Below are 13,472 nucleotides of genomic sequence, written 5' to 3' on the forward strand. Positions count from 1 at the left end.
ATTATTATCACAGGCGGGTCGATTATTATCACAGGCGGGTTGATTATTATCACAGGTGGCTTGATTATTATCACAGCCAGGTTGATTATTATAACAGATGGCTTGATTATTATCACAGACGGGTTGATTATTATAACAGGTGGCTTGATTATTATCACAGACGGGTTGATTATTATAACAGGTGGCTTGATTGTTATCACAGACGGGTTGATTATTATAACAGGTGGCTTGATCATTATCACAGCCAGGTTGATTATTATAACAGGTGGCTTGATTATTATCACAGCCAGGTTGAATATTATAACAGGTGAATTGATTATTATCACAGGCGGGTCGATTATTATCACAGGCGGGTTGATTATTATCACAGGTGGCTTGATTATTATCACAGCCAGGTTGATTATTATAACAGGTGGCTTGATTATTATCACAGACGGGTTGATTATTATAACAGGTGGCTTGATTATTATCACAGCCAGGTTGATTATTATAACAGGTGAATTGATTATTATCACAGGCGGGTGGATTATTATCACAAGCGGGTTGATTATTATCACAGGTGGCTTGATTATTATCACAGCCAGGTTGATTATTATAACAGGTGAATTGATTATTATCACAGGCGGGTTGATTATTATAACAGGTGGCTTGATTATTATCACAGGCAGGTTGATTATTCTCACAGGCGGGTTGATAATTATAACAGGCGAGTTGATTGTTATCACAGACAGGTTGATTATCAAACAGGTGAATTGATTATTACCACAGGCGGGTTGATTATTATCACAGGCAGGTTGATTATTATCACAGGCGGGTTGATTATTATAACAGGCGAGTTGATTGTTATCACAGACAGGTTGAATATTATAACAGGTGAATTGATTATTATGACAGCCAGGTTGATTATTATCACAGCCAGGTTGATTATTATCACAGGCGGGTTGATTATTATAACAGGCGAGTTGATTGTTATCACAGACAGGTTGATTATTATAACCGGTGAGTTGATTATTATGACAGCCAGGTTGATTATTATCACAGCAAGGTTGATTATTATCACAAGCGGGTTGATTATTATAACAGGTGGCTTGATTATTATCACAGCCAGGTTGATTATTATAACAGGTTAATTGATTATTATCACAGGCGGGTTGATTATTATAACAGGTGGCTTGTTTATTATCACAGCCAGGTTGATTATTATAACACGTTAATTGATTATTATCACAGGCGGATTGATTATTATCACAGGCGGGTTGATTATTATAACAGGTGAATTGAGTATTATGACAGCCAGGTTGATTATTATCACAAGCGGGTTGATTATTATAACAGGTGGCTTGATTATTATCGCAGCCAGGTTGATTATTATAACAGGTTAATTGATTATTATCACAGGCGGGTTGATTATTATCACAGATGAATTGATTATTATAACAGGTTAATTGATTATTATCACAGGCGGGTTGATTATTATAACAGGCGAGTTGATTATTATAACAGGTTAATTGATTATTATCACAGCCTGGTTGATTATCATAACAGGTGAATTGAGTATTATGACAGCCAGGTTGATTATTATCACAAGCGGGTTGATTATTATCACAGGTGAATTGAGTATTATCACAGCCAGGTTGATTATTATAACAGGTTAATTGATTATTATCACAGCCAGGTTGATTATTATCACAGCCAGGTTGATTATTATCATAGGCAGATTGATTATTTTCACAGCAAGGTTCATTATTATCACAGCCAGGTTGATTATTATAACAGATGGCTTGATTATTATCACAGACGGGTTCATTATTATAACAGGTGGCTTGATCATTATCACAGCCAGGTTGATTATTATAACAGGTGAATTGATTATTATCACAGGCGGGTCGATTATTATCACAGGCGGGTTGATTATTATCACAGGTGGCTTGATTATTATCACAGCCAGGTTGATTATTATAACAGGTGAATTGATTATTATCACAGGCGGGTTGATTATTATAACAGGTGGCTTGATTATTATCACAGCCAGGTTGATTATCAAACAGGTGAATTGAATATTATCACAGGCGGGTTGATTATTATCACAGGCAGGTTGATTATTATTACAGGCGGGTTGATTATTATAAGAGGCGAGTTGATTGTTATCACAGACAGGTTGATTATTATAACAGGTGAATTGATTATTATGACAGCCAGGTTGATTATTATCACAGCCAGTTTGATTATTATCACAGGCGGGTTGATTATTATAACAGGCGAGTTGATTGTTATCACAGACAGGTTGATTATTATAACAGGTGAATTGATTATTATGACAGCCAGGTTGATTATTATCACAGCCAGGTTGATTATTATCACAAGCGGGTTGATTATTATAACAGGTGGCTTGATTATTATCACAGCCAGGTTGATTATTATAACAGGTTAATTGATTATTATCACAGGCGGGTTGATTATTATAACAGGCAAGTTGATTGTTATCACAGGTGAATTGATTATTATGACAGCCAGGTTGATTATTATCACAGGCGGTTTGATTATTGTAACAGGTGAGTTGATTATTATAACAGGTGGCTTGATTATTATCACAGCCAGGTTGATTATTATCACATGCGGGTTGATAATTATAACAGGTGGCTTGATTATTACCACAGGTGGGTTGATTATTATTACAGGTGAATTGATTATTATCACAGCCATGTCGATTATTATAACAGGTGAATTGATTATTATCACAGGCGGGTTGATTATTATAACAGGTAGCTTGATTATTATCACAGCCTGGTTGATTATTATAACAGGTGGCTTAATTATTATCACAGACGGGTTGATTATTATAACAGGTGGCTTAATTATTATCACAGACGGGTTGATTATTCTCACAGGTGGCTTGATTATTATCACAGCCAGGTTGATTATTATAACAGGTGAATTGATTATTATCACAGGCGGGTGGATTATTATAACAGATGGCTTGATTATTATCACAGACGGGTTGATTATTATAACAGGTGGCTTGATTATTATCACAGACGGGTTGATTATTATAACAGGTGGCTTGATTATTATCACAGACGGGTTGATTATTATAACAGGTGGATTGATTATTATCACAGCCAGGTTGATTATTATAACAGGTGAATTGATTATTATCACAGGCGGGTGGATTATTATCACAGGCGGGTTGATTATTATCACAGGTGGCTTGATTATTATCACAGCCAGGTTGATTATTATAACAGGTGAATTGATTATTATCACAGGCGGGTTGATTATTATAACAGGTGGCTTGATTATTATCACAGCCAGGTTGATTATCAAACAGGTCAATTGATTATTATCACAGGCGGGTTGATTATTATCACATGCAGGTTGATTATTATCACAGGCGGGTTGATTATTATAACAGGCGAGTTGATTGTTATCACAGACAGGTTGATTATTATAACAGGTGAATTGATTATTATGACAGCCAGGTTGATTATTATCACAGCCAGGTTGATTATTATCACAAGCGGGTTGATTATTATAACAGGTGGCTTGATTATTATCACAGCCAGGTTGATTATTATAACAGGTTAATTGATTATTATCACAGGCGGGTTGATTATTATAACAGGCAAGTTGATTGTTATCACAGGTGAATTGATTATTATGACAGCCAGGTTGATTATTATCACAGGCGAATTGATTATTATAACAGTTGAGTTGATTATTATAACAGGTGGCTTGATTATTATCACAGCCAGGTTGATTATTATCACATGCGGGTTGATTATTATAAAAAGTGGCTTGATTATTACCACAGGTGAATTGATTATTATAACAGGTGGATTGATGATTATCATAGCCAGGTTGTTTATTATCACAGGTGAATTGATTATTATCATAGGCAGGTTGATTATTATCACAGGTGGGCTGATTATTATCACAGCCAGGTTGATTATTATAACAGGTGGATTGATTATTTTCGCAGCCAGATTGATTATTATAACAGGCAAGTTGATTATTATCACAGGTGGGTTGATTATTTTCACAGGTGGGTTGATTATTATAACAGGTAAATTGATTATTATCACAGGCGGCTTGATTATTATCACAGGCTGGTTGATTATTACAACAGGTGAATTGATTATTATCATAGCCAGGTTGATTATTATAACAGGTGAATTGATTATTATCACAGGCAGGTTGATTATTATCACATGCGGGTTGATTATTATAACAGGTGGCTTGATTATTGTAACAGGTGAATTGATTATTATCATAGGCAGGCTGATTATTTTCACAGCCAGGATGATTATTATCTCAGGAAGATTAATTAATATCGCAGGCGGGTTGATTATTATAACAGGTGAACAGAATATTATGACAGCCAGGTTGATTATTATGACAGCCAGGTTGATTATTATCTCAGGAAGATTAATTAATATCGCAGGCGGATTGATTATTATTACAGACCGGTTGATTATTATGACAGGTGGCTTGATTATTATCACAGGCGGGTTGATTATTATAACAGGTGAATTGATTATTATCACAGGCGGGTTGATTATTATAACAGGTGGCTTGATTATTATCACAGCCAGGTTGATTATTATAACACGTTAATTGATTATTATCACAGACGGATTGATTATTATCACAGGCGGGTTGATTATTATAACAGGTGAATTGAGTATTATGACAGCCACGTTGATTATTATCACAAGCGGGTTGATTATTATAACAGATGGCTTGATTATTATCACAGCCAGGTTGATTATTATAACAGGTTAATTGATTATTATCTCAGGCGGGTTGATTATTATCACAGGTGAATTGATTATTATAACAGGTTAATTGATTATTATCACAGGCGGGTTGATTATTATAACAGGCGAGTTGATTATTATAACAGGTTAATTGATTATTATCACAGCCTGGTTGATTGTCATAACAGGTGAATTGAGTATTATGACAGCCAGGTTGATTATTATCACAAGCGGGTTGATTATTATCAAAGGTGAATTGAGTATTATCACAGCCAGGTTGATTATTATAACAGGATAATTGATTATTATCACAGCCAGGTTGATTATTATCACAGCCATGTTGATTATTATCATAGGCAGGTTGATTATTTTCACAGCAAGGTTCATTATTATCACAGCCAGGTAGATTATTGTAACAGATGGCTTGATTTTTATCACAGACGGGTTGATTATTATAACAGGTGGCTTGATTATTATCACAGACGGGTTGATTATTATAACAGGTGGCTTGATTATTATCACAGACGGGTTGATTATTGTAACAGGTGGCTTGATTATTATCACAGCCAGGTTGATTATTATAACAGGTGAATTGATTATTATCACAGGCGGGTGGATTATTATAACAGATGGCTTGATTATTATCACAGACGGGTTGATTATTATAACAGGTGGCTTGATTATTATCACAGACGGGTTGATTATTATAACAGGTGGCTTGATTATTATCACAGACGGGTTGATTATTATAACAGGTGGCTTGATTATTATCACAGCCAGGTTGATTATTATAACAGGTGAATTGATTATTATCACAGGCGGGTTGATTATTATAACAGGTGGCTTGATTATTATCACAGTCAGGTTGATTATTATCACAGGCGGGTTGATTATTATAACAGGCGAGTTGATTGTTATCACAGACAGGTTGATTATCAAACAGGTGAATTGATTATTATCACAGGCGAGTTGATTATTATCACAGGCAGGTTGATTATTATCACAGGCGGGTTGATTATTATAACAGGTGAGTTGATTGTTATCACAGACAGGTTGATTATTATAACAGGTGAATTGATTATTATGACAGCCAGGTTGATTATTATCACAGCCAGTTCGATTATTATCACATTCGGGTTGATTATTATAACAGGCGAGTTGATTGTTATCACATACAGGTTGATTATTATAACAGGTGAATTGATTATTATGACAGCCAGGTTGATTATTATCACAGCCAGGTTGATTATTATCACAAGCGGGTTGATTATTATAACAGGTGGCTTGATTATTATCACAGCCAGGTTGATTATTATAACAGGTTAATTGATTATTATCACAGGCGGGTTGATTATTATAACAGTCAAGTTGATTGTTATCACAGGTGAATTGATTATTATGACAGCCAGGTTGATTATTATCACAGGCGGGTTGATTATTATAACAGGTGAGTTGATTATTATAACAGGTGGCTTGATTATTATCACAGCCAGGTTGATTATTATCATATGCGGGTTGATTATTATAACAGGTGGCTTGATTATTACCACAGGTGGGTTGATTATTATTACAGGTGCATTGGTTATTATCACAGCCAGGTTGATTATTTTCACAGGTTGGTTGATTATTATAACAGGTGAATTGATTATTATCACAGATGGGTTGATTATTATCACAGGTGAATTGATTATTATCACAGCCATGTTGATTATTATAACAGGTGAATTGATTATTATCACAGGCGGGTTGATTATTATAACAGGTGGCTTGATTATTATCACAGCCTGGTTGATTATTATAACAGGTGAATTGGTTATTATGACAGCCAGGTTGATTATTATCACAGCCAGGTTGATTATTATCACATGCGGGTTGATTATTATAACAGGTGGCTTGATTATTACCACAGGCGGGTTGATTATTATTACAGGTGCATTGATTATTATCACAGATGGGTTGATTATTATCACAGGTGAATTGATTATTATCACAGGCAGGTTGATTATTATCACAGCCATGTTGATTATTATAACAGGTGAATTGATTATTATCACAGGCGGGTTGATTATTATCACAGCCATGTTGATTATTATAACAGGTGAATTGATTATTATCACAGGCGGGTTGATTATTATCACAGGCGGGTTGATTATTATCACATGCGGGTTGATTATTATAACAGGTGGCTTGATTATTATCACAGCCAGGTTGATTTTTACAACAGGGGGCTTGATTATTATCACAGCCTGGTTGATTATTATGACAGGTGAATTGATTATTATGACAGCCAGGTTGACTATTATCACAGGCGGGTTGATTATTATAACAGATGGCTTGATTATTATCACAGACGGGTTGATTATTATCACAGGCGGGTTGATTATTTTCACATGCGGGTTGATTATTATAACAGATGGCTTGATTATTATCACAGGCGGGTTGATTATTATCACATGCGGGTTGATTATTATAACAGGTGAATTGATTATTATCACAGGCGGGTTGATTATTATAACTGGTGGCTTGATTATTATCACAACCTGGTTGATTATTATAACAGGTGAATTGATTATTATAACAGGCGAGTTGATTATTATCACAGGCAAATTGATTATTATCACAGGTGGATTGATTATTACAACAGGCAACTTGGTTATTATAACAGGCACGTTGATTATTTTCACAGCCGGTTTGATTATTATAACAGATGAGTTGATGCGGTGTCATAGTGGTTAACACAGTTGCTTCACAGCACCAGGGTCCCAGGTTCGATTCCCGGCTTGGGTCACTGTCTGTGTGGAATCTGCACGTTCTTCCCGTGTGTGCGTGGGTTTCCTCCGGGTGCACCAGTTTCCTCCCACAGTCTAAAGATGTGCAAGTTATGTGGATTGGCCATTCTAAATTGCCCTTAGTGTCCAATATGGTTAGGTTGGGTTCCGGGGATAAAGGGGATGGGGTGCAGATGTGGGGCTTAAGTAGGGTTTTCTTTCCAAGAGCCGGTGCAGTCTCGATGGGCTGAATGGCCTCCTTCTGCACTGTAAATTCTATGATCCTATGATCACAGGCGGATTGATTATTATCATAGGCAGGTTGATTATGATCACAGGTTTGTTGATTATTATAACAGGCGAGGTGATTATTATCGCAGGCAGGTTGATTATTATCAATGTTGATTATGAACTAGGCCTCTCAGTATTCTGTAAGTTTCCAGAATATCTCCCCTCATCCTTCTACATTCCGTCGAGTACAGACCCAGAGTCCTCAACCATTCCTCATATGACAAGTTCTTCATTCCGGTGATCATTCTTGTGAGCCTCCTCTGGACCCTCTCTAGAGCCAGAACATCCTTCCTTACATATGGGGCCCAAAATAGCTCACAATACTCCAAATGGGGTCTAACCAGAATGACTCAACAGTATATTCTAGCCTTCTTGACAAGATTGCTAACATTTCATTTGCCTTCCTAACTGCTGACTGAACCTGCATGTTAACCTTAAGAGAATTCTGATCTCGGGGTACAATTCTCCCAAAAGGGAACAAGGGGCGGGATTCTTCCCTACCCAGCGGGGCGGGCCGTACTGGTGCCGAGGAGTGGCGTGAACCAGTCCGGCGTCGGACCGCCCGGAAGGTGCATAATCCTCCGCACCTTCAGGGGCTAGGCTGGCGGCAGCAGCGTTGGCACCGCGGCAGCCGGTGCCGAAGGGCGTGGCGTGCGCCAACCATCACCAAAGTGCCTCTGCCGGCCGGCGAGAGTTGGCGCATGCGCGGGTGCGCCAGCGTGTGCTGGCATCATCCCAGCGCATGCACAGGGGGCTTCCACTCCGTGCTGGCCATGAAAGACCGTTACATGGCTGGCGCGGAGGGAAAGGGTGCCCCCATGGCACAGGCCCACCCATGGATCGGTGGGCCCCGATCGCAGGCCAGGCCACCTTGGGGGCACCCCCCGGGGCCAGATCCCCCCGTGCCCCCACGAGGACTCCGCAAGCCGCCCGCAGAGCCAGGTCCCGCTGGTACGGACCTGGTGTAGTATATGCTGGCGGAAGCGTCCGTAAACGGGCGGCCACTCAGCCCATCGCGGAGCAGAGAATCGCTGGGGGGGGGGGGTGGGCAGCTGCTGCCAACGGCCCCCAACTGGCGCGCATGATTTCCGCCCCCGCCGAAAAACCGGCGCCGGCGAATCCGGCAGCCGACGTCCGGGCAGCGGGGCAGTCGGAGAATGCCGCCCAAGGTCCCTGAGTGCTTGGAGCAGCAAGAAACACATGGCTATTCAACGTGACTCGCATTGTATAAGGGGCCTAAACAGGGAACATGCGGCCGAGGCTGCACATAGCCCCGTTTTGTACAGTGGAGAGTTCCGTTCACCATTATTCCCCTGTGTAGTGAGAGATCGAGATGCCATTTTCAAATGGAGCCCCAATTTCCGAGGCCCCCAAAATGGTCTTCAACCTCCCCCCATCAGCACTCTGAGAGGGTCCCTGGGAACCCCCCCACCCCCCCAAATACCCATGCCGGTCCAACCGCCGCACACAAAAAATGCCCGTTTGGCACCTTGACAGTGCCAACCTGACACTGAGGTGGAACTGCGAAGGTGCCCGGCTGGCACTGCCAGGGTGCACAGGTGGCATCAACAGTTCCATGGCACCACCCTGCCAAAAGGCATGCAGCTGGCGTCCACTGATCCCCTGGGAGACCCCCTGGAGTGCTGTTCTGTCTGGTCCCATTGGTGGCCACCAGTACTGAACGGCGTTCACCCGAAGTCTCTGAGGCAAAGGGGTTGAATCCCAAAGCCTCAGCTACCTCGGAAACCTGCACATTAGATTTGCCAGGAAGTGATCCTGCCCACAATGGGCGGGATTTACATTGCGACGTCTCATGAGATTGCATTGGATCTCATGAGGCGTGGTGAGCCGGGTAGATCCCGGGAGTGGGGTCTCCCAGCTTTCATCGGCCACGCTGCACCGTGCACCGGTGAGCTGCTTTTCCAGCGTGGCATGTTGGATCGCGTGCCAGGACTCTCGAGTCCCTTTATGCTATGATTTCCAAAGTTTTTTTGCCATTCAGCAAATAGTATATGCCTCTATCCTTCCTACCAAAGTGCATAACCTCACACTTCTCCACATTGTATTCCAGCTGCCACTATTTTGCCCACTCTCATAGCCTTCCCAAGCCCTTCTGCAGCCTCCCTACTTCCTCCACACTACCTGTCCCTCTATATATCTTTGTGTCATCTGCAAACTTAGCAACAATGCCCTCAGTTCCTTCTTCCAGATTGTTAACGTATATCGCGAATAACTGTGGTCCCAACACTGACCCCTGCGGACACCATGGAGTTTCATGTTTAAATTGCAGTTAGAATTATTTTAATGCCAATTTTTAACTTCTCCTTTCTGTTTCATTTTTTAAAATCTTCTGTAGTAATCTAGGAGAGATGAATATAAAGTTTAAACCAAATTTATTTTAACTCTAAAGTAAAGCCGCACCTGCGGCCAAACTAGTGTCCCAGCCCGGGACGAACAGGAACTCCCTGTCTGGGTCTGGGACCGAATTTAAAAGGCTCGATAACGAGTCCCAGCTGGATGAGTCTCTGCCCGTTACCGTGGGAACTCATACTGCAGGAGCGCCACAGGGAGATCAATGAGTGATCCCTCAAGATCCTTATGAGGATTATCACATCTCCCTCATCTAATCGTTCTTTCTTTCCCTCTAGTTTTCTTGATTTGACATTGATTCACCCACTCGAATTTAGACTTCATTCTCAATGCTTGTGCTGTTAACTTCATAATTCTTCCATGTGGCTGGTTAAGGAGATGCTCAATTGCTTGGTCTTTTGCCTCAGGTCTCCGATTCCCTGGTCTGGTCATTGTGACGCCATAAGATTGCACTTCTGCATCTCGCCCTGCAAAACAATTACTTTTAAAAATCCTAAATGTGCAAGTCAAACAAATGGCAGATGCATTAGGTTCCATCCAGTGGCAAATTCTGGTTCATTAACCTGCATATTTTCATTGATATACCAAGGGTAACGGCAGCACCATTGCTAACCCCGGTGACACTAAAAAGCTGCTGTCAGTATATATATTGAACTGAAACTGAATAAAATCCAGCCATCAAATTAACAGTGTACATTGTTATACAACATGCACAGGTACCAAGGCATGATTTTTGTGCAGGCACCTAAACTTTGGGTTCTGCTGGCAGTTTTACAAGTCTCAAGGTTCAGTTTCTGATTTCTTGAATCTATCTCAATTTTTATGATTAGATTTAGTGCTTTGTAATCACTCCCAGATGGCCATAGTCCTCCACATAATTACAATTCATTTCAAGCAAGAGAGAAAAATAAACTACAAAAACTGAACACACAGCCTTTTACAATACCCATGAATCAAGATTTGTTTCAGCACTCTAGAGGGAATTAAACTGCTACCCTCAGCACCTCTATGCCCAGTAGATGAAGAATAATTCCTTGCTTAAGATACAATAATTAAATTGCAGTAAGCATCCGCTGAGGATTTTATATCAAGCTTGCTGAAGTTGATGACAGTATCAGAAGTTGTGCAATGATTACCCTCTTGTAAAGTATAATGTATGCCACATTGAAGAATGATTACCCTTTTAAGTTAAAATATCCTTGTTTCCTGGGCCTTTTAAAGATTTAAATGTTCCCTACCTGCTTTTCTATCATTATTCTCCCCCTCTCAGTCCAATTTCTTTAAGAAGTAATTAAATTGTACTTTGCTAATTTGTTTACAAATGGCCCTACTTTTGATTTAGTTAGATCACACCAAATATCACTGGTCAGTTAATTTTTACCCTTATCATTTCAGAGGTTTGGTTCGCTTCCTGACTTTCATGGGAATTCTCTGTCAGTATTGGAAATGGTCAGTGGATACCATTGAACACCTATTCCCCAGACGTCTTTGGGAGATGTTCTATCATCTTGATGTAACTTTGTCTGGAGCAGGCAGTATTCCTGGTAAAATATTGTACACATTTGCAAGCAAACATCAGTTGACGCTATATCTCTGGGGTTGAGCACTTTTTCCATTGAACAGGGCCTGTCCATGTACATAGATCCCTGATCCATGTACATAGATCCCTGAAAGTTGCCACCCAGGTTGAGAGGGTTGTTAAGAAGGCGTACGGTGTGTTAGCTTTTATTGGTAGAGGGATTGAGTTTTGGAGCCATGAGGTCATGTTGCAGCTGTACAAACCTCTGGCGCGGCCGCATTTGGAGTATTGCGTGCAATTCTGGTCGCCGCATTATAGGAAGGATGTGGAAGCATTGGAAAGGGTGCAGAAGAGATTTACCAGAATGTTGCCTGGTATGGAGGGAAGATCTTATGAGGAAAGGCTGAGGGACTTGAGGCTATTTTCGTTAGAGAGAAGAAGGTTAAGAGGTGACATAATTGAGGCATACAAGATGATCAGAGGATTGGATAGGGTGGACAGTGAGAGCCTTTTTCCTCGGATGGTGATGTCCAGCACGAGGGAACATAACTTTAAATTGAGGGGAGACAGATATAGGACAGATGTCAGAGGTAGGTTCTTTACTCAGAGAGTAGTACGGGTGTGGAATGCCCTGCCTGCAACAGTAGTGGACTCGCCAACACTAAGGGCATTCAAATGGTCATTGGATAGACATATAGACGATAAGGGAATAGTGTAGATGGGCTTTAGAGTGGTTTCACAGGTCGGCGCAACATCGAGGGCCGAAGGGCCTGTACTGCGCTGTAATGTTCTATGTTCTATCTTCTATGCACATAAGATTGTGTGCATGAAATAAATACCAACACAAATATGTTGTGTTGAATGTCTTATTTCTTTGTTGTAATTTCTATGTCATTCTCTGTAATGATTGTTTGCGGGAGGAGAGGGACCCAACACCACCACCTCCCCTCCCAGATGCCAGGCATCACTGTTGGACTGTCTCCAAGCTTCCTATAGCAGGCTATCCAAATGTGACGCAAGTGGAATAGGTGCCTGATAAAGTTTGACAAAATAGGACTAGCGAATCTTGGAAAATACACATGGGTCAGCGATGATGCTTCCCACTTACTTTTTCAGTGCTTCCACCAATATTTGCCCGATCTCTAAGTCCAGACCCTCTCGCAGGTGAAATCCTGAACTTTGCTGCTGGCAACTCTTTTCTAGGAATAGAGGAACAGGAGTAGACCATTTGATTTGGAGGTGGGGCTCACTGGCTAGATGGGGTAGTAGTGTCACCTTAAATCAGTTATGTATTCTGAATGTTAAACCTCTGCTGGGTCAACCACCAGAGCAGAGGTGGGCTCATTCCTGATACTTTTGCCAGGGGACAGGGCCCTGTTCATTTCAATTCTTGAACTCTGTTTCCCTCCCTACAGATGTCGACAGGCCTGATGAGAATCTTCAGCATCTGTTACTTTTATGACTATTGAAAAACTCTTCACAACTAGTCCTGTCATCTTCAAAGGTTTATTTACGTACACACTTGAACTTTCTACACCAAATTTAGAATTGTACTATTTAATTTATATTGTCTCTCTTCTTTCTTCTTACCAAAATATATCGCTGCATACATCATTGCATTAAAATTCTTCTGCCATTCCATTATGACCACTGCAGAGGCGAATACCATTTAAAAATAAATGTGAACTTTCAGCGCATGGCTGAAAGAATGACACAACATGATTTTATGTTTTAAACCTTTCATTTTGTCAACCAGACGAAAGGCAC

This window comes from Scyliorhinus torazame, chromosome 3 (genome assembly GCF_047496885.1).
Source record: "Scyliorhinus torazame isolate Kashiwa2021f chromosome 3, sScyTor2.1, whole genome shotgun sequence".
In the NCBI taxonomy this organism is placed as follows: domain Eukaryota; kingdom Metazoa; phylum Chordata; class Chondrichthyes; order Carcharhiniformes; family Scyliorhinidae; genus Scyliorhinus; species Scyliorhinus torazame.